The 19,428-nt window shown below is 45.7% G+C and overlaps 1 pseudogene; it reads right to left on the bottom strand.

The window, feature by feature from the left end:
* Positions 1 to 14,707: 14,707 nt before the first annotated feature.
* LOC149355663 (uncharacterized) lies at positions 14,708 to 17,772 on the bottom strand (annotated as a pseudogene).
* Between the last annotated feature and the right edge of the window lie 1,656 nt (positions 17,773 to 19,428).

Here is a 19,428-nt window from a genome sequence, read left to right as displayed (position 1 = left end):
GTACGCGTACTGTTCCAGTGAACTTCCATTCCGTGCCCTGCAGCGGATCAGGTGGGGCAAGCTCGTCTCCGTGAAAGTTTATATCGAATCACCTGCTCGTATTTTTGAGTAGGTATGCCTCAGTATGACGGGAGTTTTCAGTGTATGATGAAATTTAAGTTATTCTTCCAGGGGTGCTATTGTAAATCTGAGAATGCGGACTTTGTGAATAAAAAGGAAATAACGGCAGCACTTCGCCTCTCCACCGCTTACCATATTTATGCGAGACATTAGTGCAGCTTATCGTTTATTTGCCATTCGTACCTGAAGGAATGATGGTTGATTCTTGGAGGCACTATATTTCCGACCCTAATGTTGTATCCAAAAATATCCTTAGACAAGGTATAGTCCCTGCAAGCCAATAATGTGGCTGAGCGCAGCGTAGGGAACATAATGTGGCGAAGCACTCTGAAGAAAATTAACTTTTACCCCTTAACTTATTAACAATGCATCCTGCCGGTATTAATGTCTGCAACTTAAACTTGGGGCGAAAGAAAATCCACTTCGTTTTAATTTCGAAGTCTGTAATTAGATTGAAAGTTTTGGGCACCGCTTTAAAAAATGCATCGGATGTAATAAAATGCAGAAAAAAAAACAGCGGCAGTTGGCGGAATGCAGTCGAGTTATTACATCTGATTTCAGATCAAGAGGAAGTAACTGACTCGGTTAGGACATGGTCCGAAACGTCGCCGGCAATCTTATGAAGCCTACTCGTCACAAGAGCCAGATGTTATAAGCTGCTGCTAGTTATTTTTAGTACTGCTTTTCCGAGATCAGCTCACTAGGAAGTACATACAACTAGCCATTAATTTTATTAGATGTTTATGGATTAAGACACCCGAACAGGAGCTCTTTGCGGCGGTGCCTCTGAGTGGGCAGTGTCTTACCTGCCCAAAATAGTTCTCGGTGTGAAAAGCCCACAGAAACGAATCCGCGAGGAAAAATCTGGCTCTAAACAAATGCTGAAGCTTATCAGCTCTTTCAAAGAGAACAGAAATGGCGGCCAGAGACTCGATCAGTTCCAGCGCAGCGAGTGGGAATCCTCGATGTGAGTGCTTAACTATTTCTTGCTATATCAATCATAAGCCTCGTTTTCATTCTCTGAAAATAGTTCTATGCTGCGATGCACCCACAGCGCAACCTTGGGAGATTGGAGAATGTGGAAGCTACATGTGAGAGACTAATGGCGTTTGCATCGGTTGCGTGCGTTCCCGGCTAGCGTACTCGACGCCCGCGTAGCTGCTTTCAAAGAGACGTCACTATCTCGGAGTTTCTAAACGCACGCTTCTATTTTCCCTACAAAGAGGAGGGCTTTCCCTTTAAACAAGGACGCTCTTCCTTTGCAGCCTATCCACACACGATAAAAAGTACGACAGCTTCTCTGCTACGGGTGCGGTTGTCCCATGGTTGGCCTTTAAGAGAAAAGAAGGTTATTTTCATGAAATTGGCTTGGTTTGTTTTTTGTGACTAAGTACTACCGGGGTAACAAACCGCCAGGCCCGAAATACGTTATTTTATCTCAAAAATCCCGTATAAGCACGCTGTCTCCCACGCAACGCGAGAAAATGTTTTTCGGCCACTCGTGTGACGCGTAAACATTTCGCGCCAAGTGTACTTCGCAAAAATTCTCTTTTTCAAAATATTATATTATGATTCTCTGCAGGTGTTCACAGGGCGTAAGCTGAAGGCAGAAGGTAATCGCGGATTTTCACCATACGCACGGGTGGTGCACTCAACCGGCTGCCATTAGACCGGGACAGCTGCCACATAGGTCATAACAGGAACTGTCATGGACTTTCGGTCGGAATACGACCTCGACGAAGTGACAAATGGTGAGAAGGAGTGGCGAGAGGAGGTCACGTGCACCGTTTGCAGCCTGGAGAATGCAGACACTCAAAGAAAGGTTCATTGCACATCACTTTTTACAGTAGAGACAAGATTCAAATATATTACAAATCATTCACAATTGTGCAAAACAGAGCGACACACGCAGTGCAGTACTCGAGAAAACGTAGAGCACAAAGAGATATTACAACAGCACGCCAGCAAATCAGTAAGGCGAAAAAACAAAAACGAACATTAGTAACCGTGTTCTGCGAAATTCTGACGACCGAAAGATGGTGGAAGACTAGCGCATTTTCTCTCGCTCGTTCGTGGCTGGCGGACAGAGTTGTGGCCGCAGAAGTCGTGCGGTAGCGCTTTCTTGTAAGCAACCGAACTACATGTGCGCGGAGTTCAGACGTGCATGCGGAGTTTTTTTAGTAGCTTAATTTTTAGCAGTGTTTAGTAGCATATTTACAGAAACATCGAGCTTGGAAAATGTTTTTCTGATCACATTTCCGAAAGCTGCACCATCCCTTTTCGTTTCTCAGGGGTCTTTAGTGGGTTCCTTGCCACACTAAACATTCTCAGCCGTGGATACTGATCTCTATTGCACAAAATATTAGCTGTGAATTGCGCACTGCTGGATGGGCTTTTGTGCGGTGCCTTCAATGTTTTATATAAAAGTCTCAAGAATATTTATAACCTCACGAGAAATTGCGGTCATGTATGTTATATCTTCTCTGGACATATTGTAGTTTAGCGAAAACTAATTAGAGATCGGGCACGTACGTCCAAACAGTAAAGTTCAACCAGCCGCACCACTCGCACTTCCGTCATTCATTGGGACACGTGTTCAAGAAGGTGAGGCCTGCAATGATGGACAAAACGAAAACTTGAGAGCCCTTTTTTTTCTGAGGACGATGTTGTGCAAATACTTTAACTTCAACTGACCTGTTTATGCAGAAAACATACGCTTGCCCTTTAGCTTGTATGCCATTCACTTGTTAACACCAAAATAACTTCACCTTTATTTTAAAACTGACAAATCACGCGTATTCTTTGTGCACGCTTCCTTGTTTGCTTCACCTTCCATTATTGGTGATAACTTGCATAGTTTTTATAACCAGTCGTACACTGTATTTTCTGGCTCTTACTCATATCGTGAGTGTGCACTTTTTTTTCATGGGGGAGGGGGACCTTGACTCTTAATTTTTTTTTCCTTTCTGTGCTTGTAGATTCATCCCATTTCATACCAATTTCAGACGTCAGTTAGTTTTGTGTGAAGTACTTAGACATGTTGATCTGCTCAGGTACAATACTAAATTCGGAAAGTGGCAATCTGAATTAAGGGGTGTTTAATTAGAATTAAGTGCAAGTGCCTTCCTTATAATTGCGCCACCGCGGTTGCATGGTAGTTACGGTGCTCGGCAGCGGCTTCGATCACGGCGGTGTTGGTCGCAATTCGATGGACGAGGAATGCTACAGAACGTAGGGCTGCTTGATGTCAGTGCACGTTAATAAGCCCCAGCTGAGCGAACTTATCCATAGACCTTCACTACGGGGTTCCCCATAACTTGAGTCGCACTGGGGCATAAACCTCCTCAAACAAAACGAAACTTATGTGCTTCCGAACATTTCAACCAGTGTATTGTCTAAATTCAAAGAGTGGCCAGAAAATAAGGTTACGGCGTTGTAATAATGATCATCAGCACGACCACGCCCACTACAGGGCAAGTGCCTCTCCCATGTCTCCCCATCAAACTCTCTCCTTCGCCAACTGCACCCACCGTATCCCCGCAAATTTCTTGATCTCATCAGCCCACCTAACTTTCTGCCACCTCCTGCCACGCTTGTCTTCTCTTGGAATCCACTTCGTTACACATAAGGACCAGGAGTTATCTTGCCTCCGCATTACATGCCCAGCCAAAGCCCATTTCTTCCTCTTCATTTAGACTAGGATGTCATTAACCCACGTTTATTCCCTCACCCAATCATGCCGTTTCCGATCTCTTAACGTTACACCTATCATTTCTCTGTCCATAGCTAGCTGCATATATGCTCATCACTGGACAACGCAGTGATGGGCATATACTATAAAGCCTAAAGTTACACAGAGTGTGCGAACATCAGACGCCATCACGATATGGTGGTTGCTTTACGCACAACCTGCTTTTAAAAGCTTTAAAAGCACGCGCTCAATTAAAAGAACTTGCTTTCGGCCGTAAATTTGCCCGTCTTTCACTTTTTCATAAACTTTATCATCACCCATTGCTGCGTCAAGATTTCTTTCAGGAACCTGCCGCAAATTTTCCACGCCGCGATCATTCTTTTAAATTAAAACGCACGCCATGCCGCACATCCCTTTTTGCAAAATCATTCATACCACGCACGATCATCGAATGCAACCGCTTACCATCCAATATAGCAACCGGATTTAACACATTTTTGAATTTTAAGAACTGATCTCCGCTTTGGGTACCATCCAACGACATCGACAGTTCTAGTAGTGCCAACCTTTGCCATCCCATATGTTACGATGCGCATGTTACTTTATGTATTTAGATTTAGTAATTCACCTGTTGTTATTCCACCCGGAATATTTCTTGTTCGTATATTATATTTATTTGCATGACTGCGTATAATAATTTGTTTTATTGCGGATATTTTTCATGTCCATTCTAAATTTCCTTTCTATTGCCTACCCCCCCCTTTACGTAGTACACTCGAAAGATGGCCTTTAAGGGTATTTTCAATAAATGAACAAATAAATAAAAAAGCTGTCTACTTCCGAGTGCAATCGAGGTACATTTTCAAGCCAGGCAACACAAATTGAATCAATGACTATTCGCACACTGTGGCTTAAGAGTCAAAGTCCTCGCTTGAAAATTCTTCTGATAGTTTGATTAATCATCAATTCGGTGTATTTTCTCATTATGTACGTGAACCGTATGTTAGACGGCATAAGTTTGTTTTAGTGCAATGAGCCCAATGTTATGGCGTTCTTGAACCACTGCACGAGTAGGTACGAAAATATCCGATTTTCCCTAACATACACGGGTTAACAACTTTAATTTCAGAGGTAGTAGCCAGTCCCGAGATCCTTCCCATGAATTCTGTTCTACCATCGACGTCGACCTCTGAGCTCGGAAATGTGGCCAATAGAAACTGGGAGGACTTGGGGCCATCGCTGGCTACGAGTGAAGAAAATTCTGTTCGGTATCTGCACCCTGAAGGAAATGGAGAGCCGTTCAGGTGCATCTTCTGCCCGCACACTTCTACGAATTTTCCCGACGTTGTGAGACACATCGAATTGCATACGACTGAGATAAAATCTAAACATCCCCTGTGCCGAGCGGTGTTTGAGGCGCCCTGCAAACTTAAAATGCATATGGCCTCCTCTCACACTGAGGAAAAACCACACAAGTGCGACCAGTGCCGTTTTTCAGCTGCCTCACCTAGCCAGCTACTTCGACACAAGCGTACGCACACAGGTGAAAAACCCTACAGTTTCGACAGGTGCCCTTATGCAGCGGCTTTAATTGAAACGCTGGCTTGGCACAAGCGTACACACGCAGGTGAAAAGCCCTACAAATGTGAAGTGTGCCCTTATTGGGCGAATAGGAAAGGGTGTTTAAAACTTCACATGCTTACGCATATGAGAGCAGGGGTCTTTAACTGTCCTCCATGTTCATTCGCGGGTTCAAGCACTGAGAGCCTCTAAGAGCACATGTCCGGAAATGGGGAGGGAATTCTTCATTAATATGCGCCGGTGATGATGATGCTTAATAGTGGCACATGCCTCACAGCAGAAATAACTATCCACTTTTTGCGGACAAGCGTGAGGTAACTGTTTAATGTACGGCGGACATAGGGTATTTTTGTGGATAATTTTTTGCAGACGTTTGCAGCTGCAGCTGCAGCTGCATGTTCTTATTAATTCGCATGGTTTTAGCAGTAGACACGGTGCATCAGGTGCTTCGGTTTTACGTGGACCGCCCTATGGTGCGCCTTCTGTGTAATGTCGATACCAATAAAGTGGAGACTGCGGATACAATGTCGTTTAGCGTAAGCTCTTTCTTGCTTCAATCCCCGCAGGGCAGCGTCTGCAGCATGCAGACGTTGGTGAGTGGCGACACCACGGGGTATCCTGAGCATCCGTAGGGACATCCCCGCAGGGGGATGATGGTGAGCATGCGTCACCACGGACCCGAGAATCCGCGCTTAGCCGTGCGTGGCATCGCCGTGTCCGGGGAAAAGGGGATCCTGGTGGTTGAACCGATGCCGGGCGTTTGGACCCTTAAGGCCCCTCGGCGGAGGCAACACACCACTTTGGCCCCAGCTTTCTGTAGACGGCACGTCCGGCCTGACCCGACCGGGGGAAATCGGCAGTCGCCTTTTCCTGTTCTTCTCTCCATCTTTGACTGTCCTATCTCCTTTCTTACAACTTTCCTGTATTCTCTTCCCTTCTTGGTTTTTTCCTTTTTTTCCTGGCGGCGAGGGTTAACCTTGTGTGGCCAACTAACCTGAGTTGAGTCATATTTGGTTATAGTTAAGGTGTGCAGCTGGCGTGGGCAGGACTTGCTTTCAAGTTCCTGTCGCGTCCCCTCGTTGGACTCCATGGTGGGTGGCTGGCACCATCACTGAAAAACATGAATTTTTTATGGCTCCCCCTTTTTCAAAACCAGATCGCTCTCTCAAAAGGGGGCGGAACGATGCAGATGATTGTTTTCAGAAAAGAAAGCTATCTTTCCCAAAATTTCATGTTGCCCATAGCGAAGCAGAAGGAAAACAAGCAAGACTGATATCCCCGTTCCTTGTAGCAAAGTGCCTTACAGATACCTTGGGCCTTGGGTACAAGGTATCCAAAATGGCGAGCGGTGACTTACTGCTCGAACTTCGTGACACTGTCCAACACTCTAAACTCTCAAACCTTGCGTCCATTGCGGAAATCCCAGTCTCTGTCACTTCACATCGATCTTTGAATACGGTCCGAGGCGTCATATCTGAAATCGTCTTTATCCACCTCTCTGAGAAAGAAATGCTTAAAGGCCTTACTGACCAAGATGTCATAAATGTTCAGCGCATAAAGATCCGGAAGGATAACAAGGAAATAGACACAAAGCACTTGATCCTCACTTTCAATACCAGCACACTGCCTGAAAGCATTGAAGCTGGTTACCTAAAAATAAATGTAAGACCATATATACCCAACCCACGACGGTGTTTCAATTATCAGAGATTCGGCCATGGCTCACAGAGATGTCGCGGCCGCAAAACTTGCGCAAAATGCTCGTCAAAGGAGCACCAATCTGAAGAATGCGTTGCTACACCGCGGTGTGCAAACTGTGAAGGAGAACATGCTGCCTACTCCAGAGCTTGTCCTTCTTGGAAAAAAGAAAAAGAAATAATTATTCTGAAGACTACTGAAAACATTTCTTTCAAGGAAGCAAGAAGGCGATATGCTCAAACAAACACATTCTCCTTCAGTGCAAAAACAAACTTCGCCGATGTGGTGCGTGGGCGCGGCACGCCACACCAGGCTTCGGCACCTGTCCAGGCCACTCGCAGTGAGCCTGTGGCGGGGCCACCCGCGCCCCCGTGTGGAGTAGCTACCGCTACTCCGCAAACCCCAAAGGAGGAAACGCAGACCCCCGGGTCGGCGGGCATCAAGACCTCTTCCCACAGGTCGAGGTCTGACTTGAAAGTCAACATGCCTCCTGCGCAGCTGCCCAGCGCCTTTGCAGAGGCGATGGACACAACCCAAGGCAGCCCCGTGCCGTCCACGTCGGACGGACGGCGAAGCTTCTTGGATCGATTGAAAAATTTGAGGTCCCGAGTCACGGGGCCAAATCCAAGTTAATTCAGTTTTTTCTTCACGCACACAACATAAAGATGGCTTTCATAATACACTGGAACTGCCGAGGACTCGTAAATAACTATACAGATATCAAAGACATTTTAAACACGAATTCTCCTGTTGTTTAATGCCTGCAGGAAACCAATTTAGGTCCTCGGCACACAAAGGTGCTAAAAAAATACACTGTCTTCCGCCAGGACCGAGAAGGGGCGCGAGCAGACTCTCGGGAGGCGTAGCCATCGTTGTGCAGCCTGGAGTAGCAGCTCGCGAGCTCAAACTGAAAACTAAATTCGAAGCCGTAGCAGCCACTGTGGTTGCTCACAAAACCATCACACTTTGTTCCATATATCTTCAACCGCACCTCGAAATAACGCAGCATGAATTAGAGAACCTTTTAGAACAGTTGCCAGAGCCATGCGTGGTAGTGGGAGATTTTAACGCACACTCTTGTTTTTGGGGCAGTGATAAAACCGATAGCAGGGGTCATGTCGTTGAGGATCTTATACTATCAAATAACATTTGTCTACTAAACACCGGTAAGCCCACTTATTGCTGTCCTAGCTCAGGAAAAATGAGTGTTTTAGATTTGTCTTTTAGTTCTCCATCTGTTTTTAGCTATTTTAAATAGGGTGTTTTAGACAACCCCTATGGAAGCGATCACCTGCCTGTTGAAAGCAGCCTGTCATCCCCACCAGCAGTCATCCCGACAAAACCACGGCGCTGGAAGCTTCATTTAGCAGACTGGCAACTTTTTAGAACACAAGCCACTCTAGAAAAAATTGTTTTAGAGAATCTTAATGTAAATGAAATAAATGAAAAGTTCACAACTTGTATTCTCGCTGCCGCACACTCGGCTATACCTCAATCTTCAGGAACAGTACGGCAAAACCATAAAGTGTGGTGGACTCAAGATTGCAAAGAAGCAAAAAAAAAAAACAGCAAAACAAAGCTTGGGGTATATTTCGCAGATACCCTACGCAGGAGAACCTTATTAACTTTAAAAAAGCAAGAGCTAGGGCTCGGAACGTACGTCGAAATGCCGAAAAAGCGTCATGGCAGAGCTTCGTTTCATAAATAAACAGCCACATCACATCAGCAAAAAATGTGGGAGCAGGTACATAAACTAGGTGGTCGTTACTCCCAATTCACGGTTCCTCTTCTGACGGCTCCTGGTGTGCAGAGAAATATAAAAGAACAAGCAGATATATTAGGTGAACATTTTTCCACTATATCGAGTTCCTCTCACTACACAGAACCGTTTTTAAAATATAAAAACATGGCCGAAAGACAGAGACTGCCGACAAAAGGCAATGCTCACGAAGCTTATAATATCCCAATTACACTACAAGAAATTAAGAGCGTACTTTCTTCCGGTAAAAAGACAGCACCAGGACCAGATGGCATTCATTACGAAATGCTCGCCCATCTCTCTGAACCTGCTGTGGTATCACTTCTGACATTTTTTAACAAAATATGGGTATCAGGAGAGATACCAGAGGCTTGGAAAAAAGCCATTGTGGTGCCACTGTTAAAGCCCGGAAAGCTGCCTACATCATCATCATCATCATCAGCCTGACTACACCCACTGCAGGGCAAAGGCCTCTCCCATGTCTCTCCAATTAACCCTGTCCTTTGTCAGTTGCCGCCACTGTATCCCTGCAAACTTCTTAATCTCATCCGCCCACCTAACTTTCTGCCGTCCCCTGCTACGTTTGCTTTCTCTTGGAATCCACTCCGTTACCCTTAAGGACCAGCGGTTATCTTGCCTTCGCATTACATGCCCTGCCCAAGCCCATTTCTTCCTCTTGATTTCAAATAAGATGTCATTAACCCGCGTTTGTTCCCTCACCCACTCCGCCCTCTTCCGATCTCTTAACGTTACACCTATCATTTTCCTTTCCATAGCTCGCTGCGTTGTTCTTAACTTAAGCTGAACCCTCTTTGTTAGCCTCCACGTTTCTGCCCCATAGGTGAGTACCGGTAGGATACAGCTGTTGTATACTTTTCTCTTCAGGGAGAAAACTTGCCTACTTTAATACTTGCCTACATCCACTGGCAATTACAGATCCATAGCCCTGACAAGCACACTTGCAAAATCCTTCGCAAGCGTTCTGAACATTAGGTTAATGTTTGTATTAGAATCCCGTGAACATCTTGACATTCATCAGTGTGGGTTCAAAAAAGCATGCTCTACAACAGACCATCTTGTTCGCCTTGAGAACACAGTTCGAGAAGCATTTATACACAAACAACACTGCCTTGCGGTCTTTTTTGGTTTAGAGAAAGCTTATGACACCACATGGAGGTTCGGCATTCTGCAGGACCTTGGAGACCTCGGCATACGTGGTAGGATGCTGAAATGCTTGAGTGACTTTTTGTCCAACCGTTCATTTCAAGTACGTCTCTGTGCCACTCTTTCTAAGAAGTTCACTCAAGAGAATGGCGTACCTCAGGGATGCATATTAAGCACTATGATCTTCATAGTAAAAATGAACTAGCCCTAGCAAAATTAATTCCAAAGTCCATCATGTATTCAATCTATGTCGACGATCTCCAGATTGCTTGCACATCCTCTAGTGTTACATCGTGTGAAAGGCAAATACAGCTGACAGTAAACAGACTAACAACATGGGCAGATAAAAATGGATTCAAGTTTTCCTCGCTAAAGTCAGTAGCTGTACTCTTCTCGCTTAGAAAAGGGCTCCACACTGATCCCACTCTTTTCGTGAATGAGGTCGCATTACCAGTGAACGATGAACACAAGTTTTTAGGAGTAACTTTTGACAAAAAACTCACATTCCTGCCACACATAAACACCCTCAAAAGGAAAGCTTCTCAATCCCTGAATATAATAAAAGTACTGTCACGAAAACATTGGGGTTCCGACAGAACATGTCTTTTAAAAATTTACCGCTCTGTAGTACGCTCTACCCTTGATTATGGATGTATAGTGTATGGCTCAGCGAGACCATCACACCTTAAACGACTAGATCCAGTACACAACTTAGGTTTGCGTCTTTCCACCGGTGCATACAGGACGTCACCCATAAACAGTCTTTATGCAGAAACCAACGAACCATCACTTACAGACCGAAGAACCATGCTCACATGCTCGTACATTTTAAAAATCCGTTCGCTGCCCAAACACCTATGTAACCCCAGAGTCACAAAATGCCAGTCAAGAACACTGTATAACAACAAGCCCCTAGCTATAAGGCCACTCTTCCTCCGTTTTGAATAGATGTGCCAAAACCTCGGCGTTCTAGACACATTACCTGCCATTGCACGAAGACGAAATCCACTGCCTCCATGTACAATTTTCCTGCAATATGTGACCTCACTCTCACACACTTCCATAAAAAACAAACTCCACAACAACATATGATACAAGAATTCCTTGCACTGGAAGAAAAATAGAATAATTTTACGGATTTCTACACGGATGGATCAAAAACAGATGTTTACGTAGGAAGCGCAGTGGTACGAGGGAATTCGGAGAAAACAATAAGACTTCCACAGTGCACATCCATCTTCACTGCAGAAAGTTACTTAATCTGTAGGGCCATAGAAAAAAATAGTTAACGAGAACCTCCCAAACAGTATTATTTATACAGACTCCTTAAGTGTAATTACAGCTCTCCACTCTGGAAACGCTATCACTCCTATAATTGGTGACATCATACACGACATAGTAACAGCCACAGCGCGAGGACAAAACATAAATCTCTGCTGGGTACCTATCATGCTAGAATAACAGGCAACGAGAGAGCAGATTTGTGTGCTGCAAAGGCTCATGGAAAGGCAAGTTAAAAAAGTAAGTATACCCTGTAATGACTGCATGAAATCAATAGAAAGGAAACTAAGGACAAAGTGGCAGTCGGCTTGGAACAGTGAAGTAAAAAATAAACTGCACTTGGTAAAACCAGTTTTAGGTGAATTTAAGTCGTGTGTGCACCAGGAACGTTTTAAAGAAGTTATCTTATGCCGTCTCCGAATAGGCCACACGCACCTTACACACAACTTTCTCCTTACAAAAAAAGACAAACCTGTTTGCGAAAAATGCGGAGACGAACTCACCGTTAACCATATTTTAATCTCTTGTGTTAAGCTTGAAAAACTGAGAAAAAAGTACTTTAGTCAATTTTATAGAGAATGCATTCCTTTTCATCCAGCACTGCTCTTAGACGATACTGCCATTGTTAACATTCCTTCTATATTTAGCTTTATAAAAGAAGCAGGCGTACTGGAAAAGCTATAATTATTGAACCACTGGCTCACTCTACTGCATGATACACCTCAGCCACTTTCTAATTCATGTAAAGAAGGCTGAGGTTTTTATTTTATTGGTTGGGATCCTCGACATCATTGGCAAGCCAAGGATGGCCGCTGAGGCTACCTGACGTTTTTAAATCTTTTACCAGTAGCCATTCCTAGATCTCGTCTTCTACGTTATTACTAGGTAAATAAACTTTTTAGGCCCTTTACAGCACTGATCACGTTCCACATTTTTATTAAATCCCGCAGAAAACATTTTCCATACCTTGTGCTTGGCGCATGATGGCCTTAGTTGCCTATGTGCCATAAAACCCAACACAACACAACACTTTCTTGCTTCAAAGTGCAACTTGTCGAAGAAACATGGAAGATGATGACAGGTACAAAATAAAACGTCTTTTATAGATGACCATTTATAAATCGAAGTTAACTGGTAAATCCGTCCCTTCCTCTGAACTTTTCCCGTTAAATTTACCACAGCATTTTCAGGCTGCGCTCTATGGATTTACAACAGTTTTGTTCATTTAAATTTTAACATTTTGTCTCTTTTTTCCGACCTCGGGAACGTCTTAGCAACTTTCATGAATCTTTGATGGAATGGGGACGTCAATCATCATCATCACCAGCCTCACTACGCCCACTGCAGGGCAAAGGCCTCTCCCATGACTCTACAATTATCCCTGTTCTTCGCCAGTTGGGGCCACTGTATTCCCGCAAATTTCTAAATCTCATCCGCCCAGCTAACTTTCTGCTACCCCCTGCTACGCTTGCCTTCTCTTGGAATCCATTCCGTTGCCCTAAAGACTAGCGGTTATCTTAGCTTAGCTGTTTATTCATTATATCATCGCTTAGAGCATACGGTTAGCTAACGAAGTTTAAGAACAAATCATCAAACATTTCGTGTACCTCATGTTTCCCCAAATAAAATGTTTGTCAAGCCGCTACGCAGTAGACATGCATCTGTCTGTCGTCGCCTAGCCTGGTTAGATTTTTAGATCAAATAAGACGAATAATTGGCAGCTACTAAATTAGATGAATATCTGCTAACTATATAGCTGCGGGAAATATTTTTCTTGCCGGGCCAGCCTCGTTTATCGCATGAGTTGGTTGTGCAGGGTTTCCTGACCTTCCCCAAATGGATAATACATATCACAACTTTTCTGATAATACATATCACAACTTTTCTTCGAATACTTAAAACTTGAAAGTCTTTGAACGTCGTCATCTTTTTCCGCACCGTTGTATACGTGCATGATTATCATTCACGAGTGCACCGGGTGTACTGCGTGCTGAGGCAACCTTAATCAAGGGAAGGAAGACAGCGGAAAAATGCTGAAGTACTCGGGGAATGAACACGGATGCCTGAAAATTGTCAAATGATGTCCGTTTTATTCAAATCAAGGACTTCCGCATCTATAGATATCGCAAAGTGCGGATTCACGATTATGGTACTTATAATCTGCGGTCTCGCAGCCAATGCCTATGTTTGAATCTGACTTCTGCTCATAAGACATCTCACCTGGCTACCTGGACAAACGAAACGAAAAATCGTGGTCTGGTCAGACTAACACTTTGTGGGGCTTCTAGCGCGGTTTGGACCCTGCACTCAGGGCCAACGCCACTCCGCTAGCTCTACCACAACTGTGACCGCGGATAACACCACCACCGAGGAATAAACAGCACGCAGGCAAAACCATTTATTGGGATATCCCAATTCTGACGGCCTCCCTCGGTCGCGCGCAAGCAGCAACGGCATGCAGCAGGCACGGTTAACAGGCACAGGAAAAAAGTTGGGCTGGGGCATAGCTAAAGTGTTAAGCCTGGATATCTCGAAGCGAAAACCTTCGTGGCGATTCTCGTGGATTAGCTTAAGGTTTCATACATAGGGTAACATTTTGGGTATAGATTTCTAGCTTTTCCAAAACGTGTTGTCTTAGGTATACAAAGCTTGTACAATCGTTATACAAGGCTATTAAAATCTCTATTTCTTCTTCTTCAATTTACATAATGTCTTGCACTTTCTGTATAGCCATAAAGATGGCCCGGTGATCAGAGTAGTAGCAAGCAGCTGGCGCGCGACGTAGCGCGCGGCCTCGTCTATGGCCGCCGCCGCTGCTCACGCGTTCTCGCAATGCCTTGCGAAAGAACCTTCTCCTCTTGGGACGGCGGCGGCGACCGGGTGGCAGCGGCGAAGGGTAAACCGGTGGCGAGGAGGAGAAGTGGGGATGTAGCGCGCGCCGCGGAGGCGCCAAAGGGGTGGCTCACGCGAAGCGCGGTGTTGACGAGCCTAGTGAAGCTTTTAGTTTCAAAAGGCACAGGAGAACAGCTTGGGTTAGTTCGAGTTAGTTCGGGTCACCTGGGCCGCCGTGGTGTCGCGTCCGCTGCCTCCGACGTCTCGCTCTCAACCAACACCACCTAGACTAGACAAGGCCCCTCCACGGAGGCCGTGACGTCACTCCAGTGGCCCGGCAGCCCCCCTCGGCCGCTCCTTTCGGTCGCCACGCATTCGCGTTAGATATGTCTTGGGTGCTTGTTAGGATAAAAACCGGGGTGCGTTTTTTTTTGTAGTAGAATATAGTGTTTGCGACTCCAAGGCATGCACCGCGAATATGTGAGGCTGCTTTTAGTCTTTACGACAGCATACTGAAACAGTGCCACAAATGCGTTTGTACAAATTGCTTTATTGGAAAGCATGGCTAGATCTGACCCTTTTCATTTCTTGCTTAATGTTTTCATCTTTCTCTCTGCAGCCTTCTTTTGTGCAGAGCTGTGAATCGTATCATTTTGTAGTCTACAAAAGTTGTTCAAAGCTACGTTCATTGCAGCACGCACTACCTGTCGCACGCGAGTCTCTGTAGGGTGTCCATTTTCGCACGTTTCTGGATCAACATCTCCAATAATAGAGGCGGAAATGGAGCTGACAATGGCACGTTGGTTGTCTGATGCGAGAAAAGAATTTGCATTTTCTCCCGTGGTGAGTTTTTCCACAACAAGGGTTGTAATTAGCACCATATGCACAGTGCATGGTTGCGGGAACTTTAATCCTCCCCTTGATAAGTTGGCAATCATTTTCGTCGATTCAACTTCTATATTCCGATTCTCCAGAATGAGAACGCTGCGGCAAAATGTGCAAGACACCTTCTTGAGAGCTGAATGGGCACAGTATCCAGCGATGTAGGCGACGACTTCCATGTCGTGCTTCGGGCTGGAAATTTCTTGATCAGAGACCAGCACGGAGAAGTTGTGTTGCGGAATTTCTTCCGTGTCGCTCGCGCTGTTGTTCTCTGGCTGCGGAAGCATCAGCAGCTTTTGTAGACGAATTTTCTTTTATGATTCGAGAAGCTGTCGCACAGAAATGTGATACTGTGCACCAGCAAGCTGACGATATCGACCGAAGCGATCCTCAAGTGTGTCCGTCTGAAATTTGCCTAGGAGAGCATACCTGAATTTCAGGTCTTCTAGGCAGTAACGCGACAACTCAACAAGAGAGTAGCAAGTTAGCCTCAAAGCAGTATGTGTTTCCTTCGTCATGCAGCCACTGGTCATGTTGACACTGCGCCAAGCGTCCAGCCAGTCTACCATGCCGTTCAGGAAAGTCAGCTGTTGATCCACCACCGTAGTCACAGGATTCTGCAGGGAGTCGTTCAGTCGGCGACCTTTGGAAGGGCTCTTTACGTTGACGACCTTCCACCAGTTCGTTATAATGTTGATGAAGAGGGCTGTTGAATTGGCGCTCATGAGTTGGAAGGCTTCGCCACGCATTTCAAGTGCGTTTGCGATAAACGGGTTCATGACGTATAAAACCAACTTTACATTTTGTCTTTCCATAGGTGTTGGATTGACTGCTTTGGCATTTAGCTTGTAGCCGAACTTTAAGAGCGATGTCTTCTCCGATGAATAAAGCTGTCGCACGGCTTCAAACGATGCAGCTTTCATTCTGGGAGGTCCTACGGGCAGTTCTCCAGACAGGCTCATTTCAGGAAAATAGAAACATGTTCCTTCGTTTTTCTGGTTGATCCAATTATTCCTGACGCATTTGAGTATGTGCACAGGGTCGATGACAAAAAAAAAAGAGGACGGCTTTTATCGGCTGGGTGGGGATAAACAATGTTCACTTCATGGTTCCTTGAGAAAAGCGACATCATTTTCCGATTGAGCGAGTTGTTATCAGTAACTACAGCTATGACTTTAAGGCTCATAGATTCCACCTCCAAAATTATCTTCTTGCAGTACTCATGTAGGATTTCAGAGTTCATTTTAGAAACGGGCAGAATGTGTATCACATCTTTGTTGGCTGACAGGAGCGACTGAACCATGAAAACATGGGCCGTTGTGGCTGCTTCTTGAGAATTGGCTGATGATCCTACTATGCTGCCTCCCTTGTATCGAAGTACGGCTTGATGTGAATTTCATCAAGCATCAACACCACAGTCTTTTCGTGCGGCTCCATGCACTTCACCCTTTCTTTGATGTAGGAAAGAAAGTGGGCTTGGTTTTGTTCCTGTATTGGATCGCCTCCATACTTGGAGCAAACGCGGCGCAGTGTTGAAGGATGGGGTAACGTCAACATCGACGCCGACCTCGCAAAGTTATAAGCGTGCGGGGAAATGGAGTGCAGGATGCTAGAAAACACTAAAGTTTCAGCACTGTATCGACGAATGGGGGCAGCGAGTGTGAGAGAAATCTGCTCGTTTAGAAGACGAAACAAGGCACTTTGTTCTTTGGTTGTATCGTTGTCTTCAGACAGTTCATTGAGCAAGGAGCCGATCTGCTGCAGCACTCTCGTTGTTTTTGACGCACTTGTAGCTTCTGGCGTCTCCGTCATGTGATTTTCTAGCTGCTCGAGCATTAAGGACAACGTACGGGTGTCACGCACTGCATCTGGCACTGAGCGTCCACAGGGTAATGAAATAAGCTTAATCATACCTGCTGACACTGAAACTGAGAGATCAGCAAACACTGTGACAGAAAACCTAACATGCGGTGCAGGATTATCCTCGATGCGGAGAAATATTACACAGCGATCATTGACGCTGACGGTCCAGAACTGACTATTGCAGACAGCAGAAAGTTTGCCCTTCAAGCCTTCAAGTGATGACACTGCATTTCTCTCCTCTTCTTCTCCTTTTGTGTCTATGGAGTTCTTGATTGCCTTGCTCAAGGCCTCGTCTTCCATTCGTGCTCTCTTAGAGGCTGGAGATTCGCGACGAGTACTGCTTGTGCTCAGGTACGCTGGAAAGTTAGGGAAAATCGACGGTACGGCATCTGGCACTAGGTGCACCCTCTCGCTGTCAACTGTCACAGTTTTTCCCGACGCTGCATCGAAATGTGACAGCTTCGTGATGAGTTCACTCCCTTGGAAGTGAAGTTCGCAAACCTGCGCCACACGTGAAAACGACTGAATTATCATCGATACATGGACACACTATTTTATGAAACATCTGTTATGATGCAGTTTGACACTGTCCTGAATATTTCTGCTCGTTTACACCGCATTGTCCTTCCGGAAGAGCAATAAAACTGCGAACGTTTTGACCACAAACCATACTTAATTGCTTCAAGAGTCACTAAGCGAGAACGCGAGTCATGCGATGCACAATGTAATAAAGTAAATATCGTCTGCTCACCTTGGAGTGTATGCTGGGTGTGAAATCCTTGCGCGGAATGGCTCTAATTCAGGATTGCCTCCGACCTTCATTCTTGGGGAAAGAGAAAACCCGCACTTTGGGCCCATTGTCGTAATTCCCGCGGCATCCCGGAACACAACACCGTCCCATGTCGCACAAAGTGAGGCGTTTGCTTTTGCTCAAAGCCACAGGATTGTTGCACGCAACACTTCCGCAACTATTCTGCACACAGACACACAAGCACGATCGCACACAAACGCAAAGATAGCAAAATAAGACACTTCACCAAAAACGAAAAGAGCGCAAAAAGAATGTCAGTGCAGTGCGACGCAGCACTGAACCTAACCAGAGGAAGCAAGGACAGGCGGCGGGTGGCAAACACGTTCCGACTTGTCAAAAATTTCTGACTCGCCCCGTCCCCCCGTCGCGAAGGCGCCTGCCGGCAACAGGAGAATCGGACAACTAGCGTGACGTAGGCAGTCTGGAGAGGAGGACATGAACAGGCCTTGTCAAGTCAAGGTGGTGTTGTCTCAACTCTCCTGCTCTCTGTCCCCTTTGCGCTGCCCGCGCGGCTGCCGAATCCGAGATTGCGGGAAAGGAGGGCTGCCCACGTGATGACGCGTAGGCGCGGGCGCCTGCCCCCGGCAGGGGAAGAGCCGCGGTAGGCCACGATGGAGAGAAGGGTGCATCCGGCGGGAGAGGGGCAACATGGATCCCCACTAATTCAAGGATGCGAAGTACAAATGAGGGGCTGCACTCCATAATTCTGCCCCGCTGATTTCTTTTACCACATAACTAAAGGGAAAATTCTGACTGACATAAATCGCGAGTACGCTGATCGTTTCACAAGCGCAGTAGTTCCTGCTTGTAAGACAAGCTTGAAGTATCGAAGCAAAAGAGGGGAAGAAATGTAAAATAGAAGAAAAAAGAAGCAGGCCCTTGCAACGAATTCGGATGACGGCAGATAGGCGACAAGGCAGTAACCTCTTTTTCTCCTCTACCCCTCCCCAACCCCCTCCCCCCTATCCCCTTTATCCAAATGGAAGAGGGAGGAATGGGTGAACCCTATCGAAAACGCTCCAGTGTCCGCTGTTATTCCCGCACCCCACCCTCCTCATCCGATCTTTCCCGACTTAAGCTCCCATCCGCCTTGTTCTCCAGCCTTGGTCTTTTTTTCAACTATTTGAATCTGTTCATCCTGCTGTCTGCTGTTATAGCGTCGGAGGAGGGATCAGGATTGGTTTCCTAACGTAAGCTTGAATTATAAAAAAGTAATTTCACTGGACACCTATTTCCTTTAATTTATTTAAAAACCTAACTCGCTACTGAAAGAGTTAACTGCTGAGCTAGTTGGTTTTCAGACATATTACCTGAATTTTCACCGCAACGAGGACATATACAAGAAAGAGGACGACACGGGCGCTTATTGCAACTGTTTAATTAGGTGAAAGCAGTCGACATATACACTATAGCCTTTCCTGCCGCAGTGCACATGTACAAGGCGCCACAAAAACTACACCAATTTTATCAGAGTAGGCGTGAAAGAAATTCCCCCTCAGCCTCATAAATAAAAAGTGAAGTGTCAGTGACTCAGCTCGAATCTGCGTTTTTGACGTAAATGAATTTCGGAGTTTCCCGAACCGTCTGCTGTCTGCCTTTAACGAGAATCCTCACATCGCGGAACCTTGGTGTACAATTGGTGCAAGCCCTACAGTGTTCGACAAGTTTCTCGCCCTCAATATTTTCAATATCTTTTGCATGTTTCCTTAGGCGGTCATTCACGCAACGTCCCGTGTGTCCAATACA

The sequence above is a fragment of the Amblyomma mixtum genome, chromosome 3 (genome assembly GCF_055824585.1).
Source record: "Amblyomma mixtum isolate Tamu chromosome 3, ASM5582458v1, whole genome shotgun sequence".
In the NCBI taxonomy this organism is placed as follows: domain Eukaryota; kingdom Metazoa; phylum Arthropoda; class Arachnida; order Ixodida; family Ixodidae; genus Amblyomma; species Amblyomma mixtum.
The sequence above is the reverse complement of the archived record's forward strand: the minus strand, read 5'-3'. Positions and strand labels throughout refer to the sequence as shown.